Here is a 19,816-nt window from a genome sequence, read left to right on the forward strand (position 1 = left end):
CCCCCAGGCTACAATTAAGTGTGGTTATATTTCTGTATAGATGTACACGTATACATATGCATATATACGCATATGCTTTCCCTAACAGATTCTACTCCTAATCTTTGTTTTAATATTTGTGCATATTTCTTATTTCCTATCCCTCCTGACTCCTCTACTTCTACTTGCTACTTTGCCCTCCTATTATTTAACCTACCCCCTCTCCAGTGATCCTTCCCTTATCCTCCCATTCCCATTAATCTAAACACCCTTCAACCTATTCCCTTACCCTCCCCTCTAAAGATCCCTCCCTTATCCTCCCCACCGCTCCCTGTTCCTTTAGTATTTTATTTATTTCTAAATTTTGGAGACTTTTATACTCTTCTAGATGTATATGTATTGTTCCCCTGTTAATCCCATTCCTGATAAAAGTAGGTTTCCAGAACCAACAGACCTCCTCCCCCATCTAATTCCTCTGTATCGGTTCTTCCTCTCACACCTCATTTGTATAAGATAATTACTCTTTTTAGCTGTTCCTGAATGGTTTTACTTACTGAAATTTTATCATATCTCATGAAGTCATATCATGAAGTCTGCCCCACTCTTTCTTATGAACCACCCAATTACTAATAACAATCTTAGACATACATTTTACATTTTTCATACATAAAAGGCAAACCATCTGTTCTTATTGAGTCTTGTAGTTGGTCTTTTGGTATGTACCTTATGTTACTCTCGGCTCTTGTATGTCAAATCTTGTATTAAGTTCAGCATTTTTTTTCTTTTCTTTTAATGAAGTCCTGAAAGTCTGACAGTTCATTAAATGTCCTTTTATTTTTCATTCAGAATTATGCTAAGCTTTGTCAGGTTTGATATTTTTGACCAGAAGCCCAGTTCTTTTGCTCTTCCATCTATAGTGTTCCAAGACCTGTGGTCTTCTAGTGTAGTCACTTCTAGGACTTCTATAATTCTAATTGTGTCACTGCCATATATAATTTTTTTTGTTGTTGTTCATAATATTTTATCCTTGAGCTGGGGGGTTTTGGAATTTGACTCTTTCTGTGGGTTTTCCTCATAAGATCTCTTTCAAGTGGTGATTGGTGGATTTTTTTTTTCTCCTGTTTCTGCTTTCCCCTCTTATTCTAATGCTTCAGGACAATTTTCTTTAACTATTTCTTGTATCATTGTATCAAGCTTTTTTTTTGATTGTAGCTTTCTGATTATTCTGTTTTCTCTTCTTGATATGTTCTCCAGATCTGTTGTTTTTCTTATGTTTCACATTCTTTTCTATTTTTTCATTCTTTATTTTTTTTTGTTTAGTTATTTCTTAATCTCTTATAATTTCACTGGCTTCCCCTTGCCCAGTTCTGATTTTCAGGGAGTCATTTTCTTTCTTAGGATTCTGGATCTCCTTTTCTAGTTAGTTTTCTTTTCATAATCTTCTTGTTTTTCTTGGATTTTTTTTTTTTTAGTTTTTCCTCAGTCTCTCTCATTTGATTTTTAAAGTCTTTAAAGTTCTTCTATGAATTATTTTTGGGCACGTGACCATTTGACATTACTCTTTGGGGTAGAAGAAGGCTTCTTTGCCTCACTGTCCTCCTCTGAAGATGAGCCTCAGTCTTCTCTATTCCCATAATAATTTTCTGTGGTTGGATTATTTCTCCTTTGACTCTGCATTTTTTTAATAGCTTAATTTTTGTAATCACCTCTAGTCCTGGGGCATGGAGGTGGTGCCTCTGGCCTCAGATCCTCCTTCAGTTCTCTTCTCTGACCTTGAACCCAAATGAAAACCTCCAGCCTCCTGTAAGAGCCCCCCAGCTAGTGGCATCCATGCCCTACTGCTTCTTCACTCACACAGACTGTGCTGGTTCCTTCTCGCCCCCTCCACTCTCCGAAGCAAAGCTGGACTGGTGTTCCCTATCAGTAGAGGTCCCAACTCCTCTCCCTGCCCCAGGCATAAAAGTTTCTGTAGCTAGGGCCTAGGCAACCTTCCAACCCAGCTAACCCTGGGGCTTGCTGCTTGTTTGAGCAATCCCTAGCGTGGAGGTGTTTGCTGCTCTCTAGGGCCAAACTTTACCCTGGGAATTTTTCTTCTGATCTTTTCTCACTGTCCCAGGAGGACTCCATTCTGCCCTTTCTCTTACTGATTTTTGCCCCTCAGTGTTCTGAGGCACAGTTTTTTCTCTGTTGTGGAGGAAAATCTTGAGAGCTTGGAATTTTCTGACCTACTCTGCCATCTTCCCAGAATCCTCCTCAAGTTACACTTTTATTGTAGCAAGACATAGTTAGGATCTCTGGATTATATGAGCAAATTCCTCTCTTAAATAATTTTGGTGAAGGCTCACAAATTTTTCAAGCCAATCACCATCAGTTAATTCCTTGCTGCAAAAAATTGGGGGAGACCGTTTTATTTTTCATTTCTCAGCCTTTAGCCAGTACCTGTTGCTACAGGATTATAAAGTCAGAGCCTCCCCGGACCTCAGTTTCTTCATCCACAAAATGGTGGTTAAATTAGATGGCTTCTGAGGTCTCCTCCAACTCACAGTTCTATGATCCTATGGCTAGATGATTCCTAAGATTCCCTCCAGCTCTAAACCTATGAGTAGGATGGGCTTAGAAAGGGAGGAGAGGGATTCAGGTAGGAGGAAGGGTATGTGTAGAGAAGAAGGAATAGATCAGTCTAGCAGATCTGGAGGGAGGAGGGGGAGACTAGGCAGCATGGGGCCTGACTGTAGAGGGCCTTGAATGCCAAAATGAGGAGCCATCCTTGAGTGCCAGGCAGGACTTCCCCACCCCAGTACCGAGTGCAGAGCAACCTGGAAACTCGTGGGGCTCTGTCCATTGTCTCAGCTTTAACTTTTCTGAGCAGAGATGCTTCTATTTGGTGGCCTCACTCACAGCTCACAGAAATCCTCCCTGGCCAAAATGTCAGATGCATCAGGGAACCAGAAGGAAAAAACCATAAGGATCAGGCATGGAGGATATAAGGTCTCAGTCCTTCGCCTCTGGCAGAGCCTCTGAAATAAGGGCTGGCTCTTGTTTCATCCTCTGGCACAGCCATGACCAACATTAGCCAGAAGCCTTGGGCTCCATCCTAACGGTGCAGGACTCAGGTTTCTCCTGCACTTGGGAGTGGGAACCCTCATGCCAGACCCAGCACTCCTGCATCCTGAACATACCACAAACAACCCAAATAAAGAGGAGAGAAATGAATGAAAAATCAGAATCGGGAAAGCAAACAACAGTCTTAAGTCCCCGTCATATAAGAGAGTGCCTTAGATTGTCTCAGGCAGTTAGAGAATGACTGAACAAACTGGTGTATTTATGTAACGGAATATTATTGCACCATAAGAAATTACGAAAGCAACAACTTCACAGAATCCTTGGGTCATAAGAACTGACACAGGGTGAGGTGAGCAAGACCAAGAGAGTAATTTATACAAAGAGCAGAATTGTAAAGAAAAACAACTTTGAAAGACTACAGAATTCTGATCTGTGCGGTGACACGTCCAGAGGGCCAACAATGAAGCGTTACCTACTTCCTGACAGAAGTGACGGAGAGAGACGAGCATGTTTGGACATGGCCTCTGTGTGGATTCATTTTCCTTGACTAAACTTATTTCTTACAAAGAGTTTTTTGCCTCTTTATTTCTCTCAGTTTTTAATTGGACAAGGTTACTGTGAGGAAGGGTAGCAAAAGTGATTGAAAAGGATGGGGGCATTGTTAACACTTCTTTTAGTGCACAGGAGAGAAAAAGAAGTTCAGAGAAAAGGTCAAACACGACAGTTCTGAAAATAACATTTTTTTTTAATTTGATCAGTGTGAAATGGAAATTAATAGTTTCATATAGAAAGAATCCTTTTTGTGCTCTGTTGTGTATAGGAATGTTCTGTTTTATATTTAATTTCAAAATTTTAGTTTGTTTTTTTTTAATGAGAGTCAACTATAGGCAAGACATAGAACTAGGTACTGGAGATAAAAATAAAAAATGATACGCAACTCCTGTTTATAATAAAGGAACTTACCATTTAACAGGAGGGATATGATGTATACACCTAATTATGCTGTCACATGAACAAGAAGCTCTAAACCAATTCCAATAAGAAATACAGTAAAAGGGAGAGGCAGCTGGTGGATAGAGTGCTGGGCCTCAAGTCAAGAAGACTCGAATTCAAATCCAGCCTCAGACATTTACTAGGTATGTGACCCTGGCAAGCCACTTAATCTCCACTGGCCTCAGTTTCCTCAACTGAAAAATTGGAATAATAATAATAGCACCTGCCCCACAAGATTGTTGTGAGATATTTGTGAAAAGCACTTAGCACAATGCTAGCACATAGTAGGTGCTTAATAAATGCTTATCTCCTTCCTTTTTAGGGAGGGGTCAAGGAAAGCTTCAGGGAAGAAATGAGCCTTGATGGAAAAGGATGTCCACAAGGAAAAGATACAGAGGAAAGAGGCAGTGCTGTATAATGGTTAGGTTGAGGGTGAGACTAAGTTCAGGAACCCCAAGACCCAGAGTTCCCAGACGGGGTGGTTGGGGGGATGGTATAAAGGACCCCAGTACTGGAGAGGGTCAGGGCCACCTGAAATGAATTCACAGACTCAAGCATTCTTTAAGTCAAAGTGGCAAAGATTTACCACGCTTTTCAGTGGGCAAGAGTTCTTAGGGAACCTGCAACCTTACAGGGGTGCAGGTAAAGTTTATATAGGTTAAATTTTAGTAAAACATGTTAAAACCAAATATGTTAATTCAGTGATTCGGGGTGGGATGAGGAGTGGTTAAGGAAGGGGTGGTCAGTTCTTAAAGGAACATACACTTTTTGTATCTACTGCGCAGGTATCTTACCCAGAGTTCACTGGGAAATAGCCCAAGGGGAGGGCTACGTGGAGGTATGGTTTTAGGTCTGAAATGTGACTAAGTCAACTAAAGGTCAGGGCTGACTGGGAAATAACCTGGCTGCTTCCATCAATGTCTTGTTAGACAAGATAAATGTAAGGGAGTATACATATGTCTAGGTCTAACATGCATATGATAGGTCAGTGAGTAGTAAATATCTTTATGACCCAGTACACAGCCAGTTCTGCACATACACAGCTGGTTGAACTAATAAATTCTGTAGGTACAGCTGGCCACTATCAGGAAGAGAGAAGTGTTTTGCTAGGGCGTGCTGTCCTGTTTTGCTAGAGAGAAACTGCTAGGGACAGTGTTTTGAGGCCAGGGAGAGATGTGATTTTGGAACTGGGGTCCAAGCACAGGCACCCAAGCACCCCATCAGTTAGAAACCATTCCTCAAAGCCAGGAAGACATCGGTACAAGTCCCGCTTCTGAGGGCTATGGGTCATGTAACCCAGGGTAAGTCACTTAACCTCTCAGCGCTCCCAGCAAGTCTGTAAGCTTGTGGAGTGGTAGAGGACATGCCAGCCAGAGGGTTTCCTCATGTGGCAGCTCCCTATGTCAGTGAGATCCCAGGCCACACTCCACCCCTAATGATGTGGAGAGAGTACATTCCAGAAATAAGTGATAGTAGATCACACGAACCCACAAGAGGGCAGGCCGAGATCAGGAAACTGCTGTGAATCCGGGCACCCCATCACCCACTTCCCAGACTATCTCCACCACGTGAGCAGCCTGTTTAAGCAGCAGTGTCTCTACCTGGCTTCTCTTTGCGGTACTCCGGCCAAGACTACCAGGAGCCAGCTTCCTAAGACTTGTGATAGCATCAGAAGCGATTTCCCCAGGCCACACCCCTACTCCTAACCCCATGCACAAACACTGACTGAGGACTGGAGGGCTGATGGGGATGGGGGAGGGGTGGGGTGGAAGGGTCATCATCAAGGTGCAGATGAGATGCCGGAAGCTCAAGGCACAACTGTCATATTCTTTGCTCCCATTTTTCTGACATTTCTCTTCCTGGCTCTTATGTGGATACTTCCTGCTCATCCCAGGCCTCTCACTAAGTAACTGACTTAAACCGTATGGTCAAGAGTACAATTGTTATAGTGAAGTATATTTTTTTCCACTTAATTTTTCTTGTTTTGGGGGGAGGCAATATGACAAGTATGGAAATACATTTTTGCATGACTTCTGTAGGAAGGTACTGCTTACCTTCTCAATGGATGGGGGAAGGGCTGGGGGGAGGGAGAATTGGGAACTGAAAATAAAATGGCAAACCTTTAAAATAAAATTTGAGTACAATTGCTAAAAAAAATTCAGATGAAGGAGCCTTCGGTATGAACTGGAGTCTTTGAAAAAGCTTCATGAAGAAGGAGAGATTGGAGCCCAGCCTTAAAATGTCTTTACAACACAACATAATAAACATGTATTAGGCACCTACTATGTGCTAGACACTGTGCTATTCACACGGGATATAAAGACAAAAACAAAACAAGCTCTTCCTTAAGAAGCTGACATTCTATTGGGAGAGAAAATAACACACATATGGGGGGGAAGTAGATTCAAAATATATACAAGTTAAATGTGAAGTAGTTTGGGGGCAGACCCCTACTAACTGGAGAAATCAGGAAAAACCTTTAGTAAACACCTGGGTGGTGATGCAGGATAAAGTGGATAAAGATTAAGTGGTGCCTTGGAGTCAGGAAGACTTGTTTGGGAAACAAAATTCAAATCTGGCCCCGGACACTTCCTAGCTGTGCCTTGCCTGCTTGCCTCAGTTTACTCATCTGTGAAATGAACTGGAGAAAGAAATCATAAACCACTCCAGTATCTTTGCCAAAAAAACCCCAAACGAGTTCATGGAGAGTCGGACACAACTGAACAGCAGAAGAAGACGGCACATGGGCTAGCCTCGTATTACATTAGCTGACATGAGTTTTGCAGAGGTGAGGAGCGAAAGTATTCCAGGTATGGGGCGATAACCCATGCAAAGAAATGAAAAAGGGAGATGGCATTCATGGGGAACAGCAAGTTAGCCAGTTTGACTGAAAAAAAGGGAAAGAAATGTATAATCAACCCGGAAGGCTTTGTTTCTTCCTTTCATCGGAGGTGCTTCTGGGACTCCCTTCCACCTCCCCAACTCAGGGTCTCAGAACCTCCCCATGTCCACTCCTCTCCTCTGTTCTCCATGTTTGTAGACTTTTCTTCTCACCCACCCCAATTATGAGAAATACCAGAGTTCTAACCCATTCTTCCTCTTTCCACACTAACGTATTCCTTTTGCCCTCCCTTCTTTTTCCTTTTTAACCCTCAGAAATCTTCCACCCTGGGAAAGGCCCAAGGCTTGTTGCACCCCTCCTCAGACACAGATAAAGAAAATGGTATAGTCATGGCAAGGGTTTACAGTCAAGAGACCTGGGGTTGTAGTTAAGAACTTAATAGCGAGGTGCTACAGTACAGTGGATGGAGTTCTGGGCCTGGAGGCAGGGAGACTCATCTTCTTGAATTCAAATCTGGACTCAGAGTGACCCTGGGCAACTCACTTAACCCCGTTTGCCTCAGTTCCCTCATCTGTAAAATGAGCTGGAGAAGGAAATGGCAAATCACTCCAGTATCTCTGCCAAGAAAACTCCAAATGAGGTCACGGAGACTTGGACAGGAGTGAAGGACAACAACATCTTCCTGACCTCCGACTTCCCCTCTCTGGGTCTCAGTTTCTTCATCTGAAAAACGAGGAGGTTTGACAAAATGATCTCTAAGGTCCTTTCCAGCCCTATAATCCCTAGGCCCACCGTAGAGGACTTTGTGGTTTTCTGGAGGATTAAGGCTAGAATCTAGACGGCCCTGGGTCGGAGGAATGGGTTTTATTCTCACAGCTTTCTAAGAACTGCAGGGCGAGGGGGAGGGAGTGGAGAGAAGAGAAGAGAGCAGGAGGGCTGTGGGGATTTAGGAAAGCTCTAGCAGGGAGCTGGCAAGATTTCACAAGGCATTGTATTATTATTATCACCTAAGAGGAGTAAATCCCTTTCCTAGCTCTCGGTGCTAGACTTGGCCCATAGGTAACCTTTCTCCCATAGCTGGACCGGGGCCTACTTGGAAAGCAAAAGGAACATGAGAAGGTGTTAGCTACTTTTCTGTGTGTGGTCATATTCGTCCCATTTGAGCTGATTAAGATTCTTGAGGGAATCTAGCTAGAGTTGAGGCAGAGGAGGAAATGGATTCCCTCAGCCTCATCCTATGTTCAATTCTGGCCAATTCTAGATGGAATCTAGAGTCTAGGGAAGGGGGTCTGATTGAAGGCAGGGCAAACCCCCTCTACCATACCCCTGGAGCAAAGTTTTCTAACATGGGGTCTGTGATCTTTTGTTTCATTGTTAACATTTTGATGATTTTGAATATAATTGGTTTCCTTTGTAATCCTATATATTTTATTTTATGCATTTAATAACATTCTAAGGTTGACCAACCAAGGGGTCGAGCTCTTTCTCTCTCTTTCCCTCCCTCCCTCCCTGTCTCTCTCTCACACAGATAAAAATCCCTGCTCTAACTCCTTCATTTGACAGATGGGGAAACTGAGGCACAGAGTGGCTATCAGAGACAAAATCTGAACCTAGGGTTTCCTAAGTCCAAGTTCAAATCCAGTACACTAACCATTACATTGTGGACTGGACTTAGAGCTCAGAACCAAGCTCTGCCATTTCTTATTTTCCACAAATCCAAGCTTTTCCTTCATGTCACAAGGTCCGTGTGACCTTGGGCAAGTCACTTGGGCTCTCTGCCTCAGTTTCCCCATTTGTTAAGTGAGTGAGTAGGAGTTAGATCTCTAAGGTCCCTTCCAGTTCTACATCTTTGATCCTATGACCTTGAGAGTATCACTAGATATTTCAGGGCCTCAGTTTTCTCATATGTCAAATAAGGAGGTTGGACTGTATGATCCCTTAGGCTTTTTCCCAACTGTGATACTTTGTCATTTTATTATGTTTCATCCTTGCTACCTACTCCAGTTTATTTGTTGTGAAGGGGAGACAAAGTGTAAACTTTTTATTGTTATGGCAACTAAACTCAACAAAGAGAATGAAGTTAATTTGTCTTTTCTTTGTGGATGGCTACTATTCCTTTAATGGACCAGACAAGAGAAAAAAATCTTCTCTTCAAGGTCTGGCGTTAGAGTGAGTCGCTGCAGTTCTACCATGTGTACAACAGAAAACAAAGGCTCTGTGTCAGCTATGACCGACCATGTGCACTACACTGTCAGGGAGAAATTCTTGTCAGAGCTATAAGGAAAGCCATTGGGCATCCATAGGTTGGGCACTGAATCTACATTTAAAGCAGTAATCCCCTCCACCGCAGTCCTCAGACATGGTCAGTCTCTTAGCTCAGCACATATCCCTATAAACAAATGCTAGCTCTGGAGTCTCAGAAACTGGGTTCAAACTTCTTTATTAGTGACCTTGGGCAAGTCACTTAACTTCTATGTGTCCTCCCCCCAAAACAGCAGCAAAGTGTAGTTTAAACTATCCCCACAACATCTCATCTCTTCTCTATCTCCCCCTGCCTCATCTTTCCTTCCTTCCCCCTCTTCTCTCTCCTCCTCTTCCCTTCTTTCTCTTGTCTCTTTCTTCCTCTCACTCTTTCTTATTCTTTTTCCCTCCTTCTTCTCTCTCTTTCTCTCCCTCCCCTTCTCTTTCTCCTTCCCTCTCTCTCTCCTTCCCCCCACACAGTCAAAAACTCTGGATAATTTCTCCCCCAGACTATTACAATATCCTCCTATTTGGTTTCCCTGACTCTTCCTTTTCCAATCTCTTCTCTCTGCAACTGCCAAAGTACTGCTCCTAAAGCACATCTGACCATGTCACTCCCAAGCTCAAGAAGTTCCAGCGGCTCTCTATTATATCTAGAATAAAATACAAGCCCCTCAGGTTAGCATTGAAAGCCCTTCACAGTCTGGCCCTGGCCTACCTTTCCAGACTTCTGGAAAGTGCTGCATCATACATCCACTTATTAAATTTATAATGCAACTATACCTGCTCACCTGGAGTGACAGCTCCCTCAGCCAATGGCCTTTCAGCCTTACAACCACTTACTTTTCTATATTCTAAGGGATCTCTCGGCTCTGACATCCCATGTTCTAAGGTCTCTTCTAGTTCTTGTCTTTCTTTTTATTATGAATTTTAAAATGCCAGCAAACAGTCACACTTGTGCATTAGAGAAAAGAACAGGAAAAGAGGATTGTATATGAAACTTCATATCTCTGTTACATATAGCTTGTTTTATCACAGTAATACCAACACTGACCCATTTGTTTGCATACTCTTTTAGAATTCCCTTTGCTCGTTTCTGCATATTTTGCAAATGTTTTCTTGACTTTTTTCTTTCTTTTCCTTTTTTTTATCACTATCCTTAACTTCCCCCACTCTCCTACATAAATCTCTCCACCTCAAAAAAAAAAGTCCTTCCTAATAACAAATGCACGCAGTCAAACAAAATGAATCCATACACTGATTGCATCTGGAAATGCATGCTTCATTCCACTCCTATAATCCATCTCCTCTCTTCCAATAAGTGGGAAGCATGTTTCATCATCGGTCCTCTGGAGTCCCGTGTGGTTAGTCATTGAACTGATCAGAGTTCTTAGGTCTTTCATAGTTGTTTTCCTTTACCATGCTGTAATCATTGTGTATGTAGATTGTTCTCCTGGTTCTGCTAACTTCATTTCTATCATTTCATACAAGTCTTTCCAAGGTTTTCTGAGCCTTTCATTTTCATCATTTCTTATGGAGCATTATCGCATTACATTGATATATCATAATCAGTCAATAAGCATTTATTAAGCACCTACTACATGCCAGACACTGGGGCAAATATTGGGAATACAAAGAAAGACACATATATTATAAATTGGAGATAATCCGCAAAGGGAAGAGACTAGTATAAGAAGGTGAGGACATGTACCAAAATATTTATAGCAGCTCTTTTCGTGGTGAGAAAGAATTGGAAATTAAGGAGATGCCCATCAAATGGCTGAACAAGTTGTGGCATATGAATGTAATCAAATACTATTGTTCCACAAGAAATGATGAGCAGGCAGATTTCAGAAAAACCAGGAAAGATGTGCATGAACTGATTCTGAGTGAAATGAGCAGAACCAGGAGAACATTGCACACAGTAATACCAACATTGTGCGACAACCAATTTTGATAGAGGTAGCTCTTCTCAGCAATGTAATGCTCTAAGATGATTCCAAAAGACTAATAATGGAAAATGCTGCCCACGTTCAGAGGTAGAACTATGGAGTCTGAATGCAGAGCAAGGCATACTATTTTCTCTATTTTTTGTTGTTTTTTGTGTCTTCTTTCTCATGGTTTTGCCCTTTGGTTCTGATTCTTCGTTACAACATGACTAATGTGGAAATATGTTTAATATGATCATACATGTATATCCTATATCAGATTGCTTGCCATCTTGCAGAGGGAAGAGTGGAGGGAGGTCGGGAAATTTAGAACTCAAAATCTTACAAAAGATAACGTTGAAAAGTAAAATTTAATTAATTAATTAAAAAAGAAGGTGAGAAAAGGTTTCTTGTAGAAATTGAGACTTTAGCAGAAACTGGCAGGAAACCAGGAAATCCAGGAAATGAAGCTGAGGAGGGAGAGAATTCTAGACATGGGAGCTTTCTAATGAAAATGCCCAGATTTGGGAAATGAAGTCCCTAGTAAGAGGAACAGCAAGGAGGCCAGTGTCACCAGCTAGCAGAGGGAAAGGGAGAAGGGGCAGGAGTGTGGTTGTTGTTTATCCTTTGTTTTCAAAGAGAACCAATGACATCACAGGAGTTTAAGGTGTAAGAAGACTGGAAAGGCAATAAAGGTTCAGATCTAGGAGGGCTTTAAAAACCAAATGTAGGAATTTATATTTGCTCCTGGAGGTAAAAAGGAACCACTGGAGTTGATTGAATGGGGAAGGGTGGGGAAGTGACACGGTCAGAAATTTGGGGAACCTGCGGCCTGAAGGCCACATGTGGCCTTCTATGTCCTTAAGAGTGGCCTTTTGACCAAATCCAAATTCTATTTGGATTCTAATTTGGGTTCAGTCAAAAGGCCACATTTCAGACAGCAGGTTTCCTTACCCCCACTTTAGGAAGATCAGTTTGCTATCTGGTTAGGGGATGTGCCAGAACAGGGAGAGATATATTCGGTGATTCCCCCAATTGATGGGCACCCGCTTAGCTTCCAGCTCTTTACTATAACACAGAGGGCTGTTAATTACATATCAGTTCTTTCCCTTTTTCTTTGATCTCTTTGGGGGCCCCTTCCAGTTCTAACATTTTATCTTCTATGGTCCTTCTACGGGCCTTTGACCTAACCATCTAACATTCTATACTTCTAAGTGAGCTCCAGGCTTATTGCTGGTTCCCTCCGGGAGGGAAGTCCATTCAATTATTGGCACAATCCCTGATCATCATGAGCTAATTCGGGGTGCTCAACACATCGGATGCTGACATAAGTCTATTTAATGTTTCAAAGTAATCCCTGAACCAAGTGTCACTGAAAACTTTGACCATCTGAGCTCAAATAAACTTCCCAGGCCTGAAACAGCCCGGCCTTGCCAAGACCAACAAGCAGGGGATGGTTGGTGGAAGAGCTTGTGAGCAGTGTATCCATTCTGCTTCCTCGCACATTACTAGTTTCTGGGCACGATGCCCTCGATAGAGTCATCCAAACAATCTGTCTCCTTTCTTTCAATTACACAGAAATTTCCACGTCTTGTTTTCCTGGACACTTTTTTTTTCTATTTGGAATAATATTTACGAGTGAACCTGAAACTTGAGCAGCTATCGTGTGTTTTGTGGGATGGAGGAGGCCTGGGTTTGACCCCTGCCTTCTAATAACTCCCTCTGAGGTTTTGAGTAAGCTGTGTAAGATCTTTGGGCCCTAATTTCCTACTCCATAAAATGAGGGGGAATAGAATGGAATGATCTCTGAAATCCCTGGCTTCCAGGTCTGATGCATCTGTGACCCAACGTAGTACCAGGAAATTCATGCCTAGCTACAATTTTCTCCAACTTGCTCTGTGTAATACATATTTTGTATATATTTATTTGCAGGCTCTCTCCCTCCATTAAATTTTGAAGGCAGGGACTGGTTTATTTATTATGTTTTGTTTGTTTATCTTTCTGTCTCCAGCACAGTACAGTACCTGGCACACGCTAAGAATTTAATAAGTGTTGTTGATTTGACTTGACCTCATTCCTTCATTCCACCTACCACAGAACTCTGATCACACGTAACAAAGCACTTACCAAGTTGTTTTTAAGTCTGGTAACTCAGGGCTCTCACTGACTGACTCCTGGGCTCCCGTTACCAAGTGCATTCCCATTCCAGGCGGGGGGTGTGTGGAGTTACTGCTCACACCAGTGAATTTCCCTGGCTGCCAATATTCATCAAGTTTTCTCTCAATATTCCTCTGCAGGTCCAGGGAGAATGATGGATGTGCACAGGTCTGCAAATGTAGTTAAGGCAGAGACGCTGAGACCAAAACTCTTGTCTCCTGGCTCCCCATCAAGGGTTGTTTCCATGTAAAGCTGTTTGTTTTTAAGGTCAGCCCTGATCATAGGATCATAGATTTTTGAGTTGGAAAGAATCATAAAGACCATCAAATAAAGCCCTCTTGTTTGGCAGATGAAGAAACTGATTTAAGTGACTTGCCCAGGGTCACACAACTAGTATGTGTCAGAGACAGGATTCAAACTGAAGTCTTCTTGACTCTGAGTCCAACATTCTTCCCTCAACACCATACTTTGCATCTAATGATAAGGATAATAGCAGTGATGAAGAGAAAATGATTAAAGAGTCTGTATATAAAGGACTTTGGGCAGCTAGGTGGTGCTGTGGATAGAGTGCTGGGCCTGGAATAAGGAGGACCTGAGTTCAAATGTGGCTCAGACACTTACTAGCTATGTGACCCTGGGTAAGCCACTTAATCCTGTTTGCCTCAGTTTCCACATCTGTAAAATAAGCTGGAGAAGGAAATGGCAAACCACTCCAGAATCTTTCCCAAGAAAACCCCAAATGGGGTCCCAAAGAGTCACACACAATGAAACAACTGAATAACAACAAAAATGTAGAGACGTGGGCACCTCCTCAAATTTGTAGATGATAAGAAGTTTAAAGTAGTGGTTTTCAAACTTTTTGATCTCAAGACCCCTTTCTACTCTTAAAAATTACTGAGGACCTCCCCTCCCCCAAGAGCATTTGTTTATGTGGGTCATAGGTATTGATATTTACTAAATTGGAAATTAAAATGTCTTAATGTTATTATGACCATTTAATAACTGATCCCATATTTAACAATAATTAAAAACTAATAGGGTTTGTTAGTTTTTTACTAATGTTGATCCCCTTCAAGGGTAATCAGGGACCCCTGGGGATTCCTAGACTACATTTTGAAAATCACTGGTTTAGAAGGATACATAAACATTAGGTAATCAAATCCAGACCCAAAAATGTCTCTACAGGCTGGAACAATAGGCTGAAGCTAATCAGGTGAGAGGTTGGATTTCTCTGCAGGGTAAACACCCCTCAATTGTTTGACCAGCAACCTCTTTCCCAGAAAGTCTACACCATCTAAATAATTCATCATTAAGAGCAGGAAAAATCCAGGTCCCTTGTTTCTGTACATCATGGCTTCAGTCCATTCCTGCTGTTCTTCCTAGCATGGAGAGACAAATGGTCCATCTTCTTCTCTCACAAAGGGGCATCCTACTTAGGATCCCCCCTTTCTCTAAATGAGAAGCCAGACATTCAAACTCTTAAACTTGGGGTTGTGTAAGATATATATTGCCCACATAAGGTATGCGTTGCTGCCCATGTAAGATACAGATGTCCATATAGATGCAGTTTGTGGGAGGCATTGACCTATACAATCTGAAGTCTGCACCGTCTCTAAGAAGAAGAGAACCAACCTAATAGCTATCGTGGGGGGTAAAGGAAAAGGGTTGGTAAATCCTCAAAAGTACTTCAAGGCTAAACACTCTTTCCTCCCATCTCTAAGGGCATATCGGACTAGAATTAAATCTATCTGTTCCACCTCCCAGGTCTACGATATGTAGGTTTAAAACAAAAACTATGTCACTTAAGGAGGAAGACTGCCCCAAGTCTACACCTGCCAACCTGACCCCTTCCCATCAAATGTTAGTTATATACAAAGGCCATCACGAATTATGAATAGTGATTCAAACCGTTTAAGCAAACCGCAAGCAAAAATCAGAGAAGATCGATTGATCGATCGACAGATGATAGATATGTATTGCATGTGTATGTATATATGTACATATGTATATATGTGTATGTGTATGTCTATAGGGAAATCAGGGACATATTTAGGAGCCAGTTTCCCCTATATGTCTACAGCTTCCGCAATCTTTTTTCTTACTCCATGTGTGTGGAGTTGGTTCTGGAAAGAGCCTGGCACCATGTGTGTCCCCTCCTGAAGAAGGAAAAAGAAATGCTTCTCCTCTCCAAAAGTTCTTGCACCACCTTTGCCCCTCCCACAGGCATATGGCCTCCATCAATTCAGTCACACCTAAGCAAGCACCATATACCATCTCCATGCTTAATTGGAAATTTGGGTTACTCTTTAATGCAACTCTTGAGGCTAATTAAGGTTGCTCAGGTAATCCTCCCTCATCTGCCTAGAAGACTAGGACTCACTCAGGAGTAACACTGTCCAGGAACTTCCTTGTCAGACCACATGGTTGAGCACATGGTTAACTCTGCCATATGCTTCTCCAAAAACTCTCAATACTCCACTGCTATCCTGGCTGCTAATGTTTCTTGTGCTAGAAACTTCTACAGGAAAGAAAGAAGGAAGGAAGGAAGGAAGGAAGGAAGGAAGGAAGGAAGGAAGGAGGGAAGGGAGAAGGGGAGGAAGGAAGGAAGGAAGAAAGCATTTATTAAGTAGCTATTATGTGCCAGACACTATGCTAAGATTTTTACAGATATTATTTCATTTAATCCTCACAATCCCTGGGAGGTAGGTGCTATTATCATCCTCATTTTATAGTTGAAAAAACTGAGGCAGAGGACAGTGACTTATCCAGGGTCACACAGCAAATAAGTATCTGAGGCTACATTTGCATTCAGATCTTCCTGACTCTATTCTATCCTTTGTACCACTTAGCTGCCTCTCATGAGAAACATTAACTATGAGCTCAGTATACGTGAACTGCCTCATATGATAGCTTAAAAACATGAATGGAAATACTGTATCCAGGACAAGGGAAATGATAATCCCATTAAATGCTGCCCTCGCTCAGACCATGACCAATATTCAGAGTGGAATATTGTGTTCGGTTCTGGCTGGTACATTTTAAGGACACTGACAAGCTAAACAACAGGTTACTAGAAGCCACGTTGTATGAGAATTGGTTGTAAGAATTAGGGGTAACTAGTCTGGAGGAGAGAAGACTTGGGGAAGACAAAATAGCTGTCTTTGAAGAGCTTTCTTGGTCTCAGAGTCCAGAACTAGGAGCAACAGGTGACAAAGTTTCTTTGAGACAGATTTCAGTTTGATAAAAGGGAAAACTTCCAAGTGATTTGAGCTGTCCAACAGTGGAATGGTTGGTGTCCAGAGGCTGGCCTCAGTCCCTGGAGGGCTTCGAGCACGGGTTAGGATGACCGTACCCTAGGGATTCCTGTTTGGTTACAAGCTAGACAAGGAGACCTGTGGATCCCTTCCAATTTTGAGAGTCAGTGAGATACTAACTTTAGTCACTTCTGCTTTGCCTGAGGAGGGTCCTATTATCAAATCGAATATTTCTTGAGTACTTAACTATGTACAGGTAACAATATACAGGAGACTATGCTTGGGTCTCCTCATCCAGAAGTTATGCAATGAGTGAATACTCTAAATTGCCTCACCCTCCCATCATCTTTCACTGTAAGAGACAGTATGGTACACACTTGGATTGTGGCTGGCCTCAAAGCTCTTTCCCTTTCTAACTGTGTGACCTTAGGCAACGCCACTCAGTTTTCCTCCCTTATTAATCAGGATAATACTCCTGGGACTATGTATCACCACCCAGAATGTGGTAGGGGGCTAAATAAGACCATGTGTGTGAAAGACCTTTGTAGGCTGTCAGACAGTGGACAGCTGGGAACTGGTCTCAGGAGCAGCATGACTTGTGATGACTTTCCTTTTTGGTTACCCTGTAGAAACTTCTCATTGTCTCCTCAGTCTCCCATGCCTCTCCTACAACAAAGGCTTGGAATCTTCAACAAAGCTCTCTGTATTCAAATATTAGAAAAGAGGTAATAGGGTTCTCCTCACCTTTTCCTACAAATGTCAGTGACTTGAGCAACATTTGGATCCCCGATGGCTCCTAAAAAACACACGCTTGTTGCAAAGAGCGCAAAACCTTCTTTGTGAATAGATTTGTCACTAATGAACCAACAGAAAGTCCTCAAAGATTTGGGGCCATGTTTGTGGGCATGGTATTTTCTAATGAGTACACCAACCAGGGCTTGAGCCCTGCTCCAGTGTGAAACTAGGAGCCTGTAAAGTCACCTTGGCTCTAATTTTTATAGTGCTAACGGAAACCTAAGAAAACAACAGCATTAGGAAATGCTTTCTAAAATTGAAACAGAAAGGGAATTTTTTTTAAAAAAAAGAAAATTCTCAGTAACTACTCCCCAAATTAATGCATTTCCACTCTCATCTTCCTCAACAGAGTCCAGAGAAATTCCCTTCTCTTCCCTGGGAAGCAATATCCCCTCCTTCAAAACACTACCAGTCACCTAAAAAAAAGTACTGGTTAAATAGGCTTATTCAGCCCACATTAGACTGGGAAGTATAGGCTTATCAAGGGCTGATAGGGGAGCACCATAGTCCACTGAGCACTGGGCCTGGATCGAGGAAGACTCATCTTCCTGAGTTTAAGTCTGACCTCAGATACTTACTAGCTGTGTGTGACCCTGGGCAAGTCACTTAACCCTGTTTGCCTCAATTTCCTCATCTGTAAAATGAACTGGCAAAGCACTCCAGTATCTTTGCCAAGAAAACCCCAAATGGGGTCACAAAGAATTGGACCCAACTGAAAAACGACTAAATAACAACTTTGTCCTTGTAGCCCAAAGGCCGAGCCCAGTACCTGGCATACAGTAGGCACTTAATAAATGCTTGTTGATTGATTGATTCAAAATAGATACAAGATAATTTGGGGGGTGAGGCACTAGCAGCTGTGGAGACAGGGGAGAGGTTCAGGAAAGGCCTCATGAAGATAATACTTCTTGAGCTGATCCTGTAAGGTAGGGATGGGATGGGGTGGGAGAAGCCCAGATACAAGCAAGGACACATACTCATACCCATTTGTTGGAGAACTTAGAGATTTTGATCTGAGTTCATGATAGTTTAGAGGGCCCATCTCTTAAGCTCCCTGTTTTCCACTATTCAGGCATATCCATTTGACAAATATTCCATTGTTCCATATTTGCGGTATGCACTGTTTTTATATACCTGGTTGAGACAGGAGGTGAGCAGATTTAGTGAGTGGCTAAGACTGTCTCCATATTCTGGGATACACCTCGAAGTTGTCTTTCTGGTTCCTATTGCTGAACCATACACAGGTGTGGCCTTGCTGATTCTATCTTGCGTGGGTTTCTAGCCACAGGACTGTAGATTTAGAGGTGGTCATCTAATCTAAACCCTCAGGTGTTGTTTTTTTTTTCTGTAATTTAAATAGGTGAGGAAACCAAAGAGTGATTGTGACATCCCAAGTCTCACTGGCAGAACCAGGATGAGAGTAAAGGTCTCCTAATTCAACAGGTTTTTCCTTTACACCATACTGTTACAGTCTTCCTCGATTACCCCAAACCACTCTGATCTCTCCTTACTCTGGGCCAAGAGTGTTAAACAAAAGCCACAACACCTCATAAAATTAAAGGCTGCATTAATAGAAGTCTAGCGTCCAGAATGATGGATTCTGTTTTGAGTGGACCCTGCTCCCTCTCACACCATGCTGCTGGCCCAATTCCTCATTTTATCATGGATGAAAGAGAGGCTCATTGATACCAGTCCAAGGTCACCAAGCTAGTAAGCAGAGTCCAAGGCTCTGTGACTCCAAACCCCACATTGTGCTCCTGCTGCTTGCCTCCCCTTTCTGAGCCAAATTCTCACCACCACCTTATTTTATTACAGTCTTGTCCTTTGTTTACATCAGGCAGACTTTTTTTATATTTGTTTATACAATGCAAACATTTTCCCACCAGAGATGGATGAAACATCATAAAGGGGAGTTAACACACGGGACCCAATGCTTTATTCCAGGGTAGTGGAATTCAGCCACATACACCGCTCCCCCCCTCCAATAGCCTGTGCTGCTCAGTCTCCATAGCTCACTGGGCAGAATGGCATTGCTCTTCCTGAAAGATGCCTGTGGTAATGGGGTGGTGCTTGTAGCTCTGCTAGGCCCATACTGCCAAACTCCCAGGAATGAAGGATTGGTCCTTCTCTGGCTTGGGGGAGTGAGCAAGTGGGGATGGTGTTGCCTTTGTGGTGATGTCTGGGCCACTTCCAGGCCTGTGCTCTCTACAACATTGGAGACCTGAAGATGAAGGTGGGAGTGTCTGGGTGACTGAACAAAATAAGCTTGAATTTAACAATTCATGAGGGAGGAGTGGGGTAGGGTTGGGGGTAGGAAGAAAATGAGAGGAGGGAAAGATGAAACAATTATGTCAAGTCGAGGAGTTTTGACTAAGCACCTGCTACATCTCCAGTCCTGAGCTTGGAGCTGAGAGAGAAGAAAGGCAAAGATACATACACCCCTTGTGCTCAGGGACCTTAGAATCCAACTGAAGGACTTTCACACGATCTAGCTTTCAAATCCTGTTTCACCCAGTGGACTCACTTTTTTTAAGGTCGAGAATGGGCTTTATTTTACCATAGAA

The sequence above is a fragment of the Trichosurus vulpecula genome, chromosome 6 (assembly GCF_011100635.1).
Source record: "Trichosurus vulpecula isolate mTriVul1 chromosome 6, mTriVul1.pri, whole genome shotgun sequence".
Taxonomy (NCBI): domain Eukaryota; kingdom Metazoa; phylum Chordata; class Mammalia; order Diprotodontia; family Phalangeridae; genus Trichosurus; species Trichosurus vulpecula.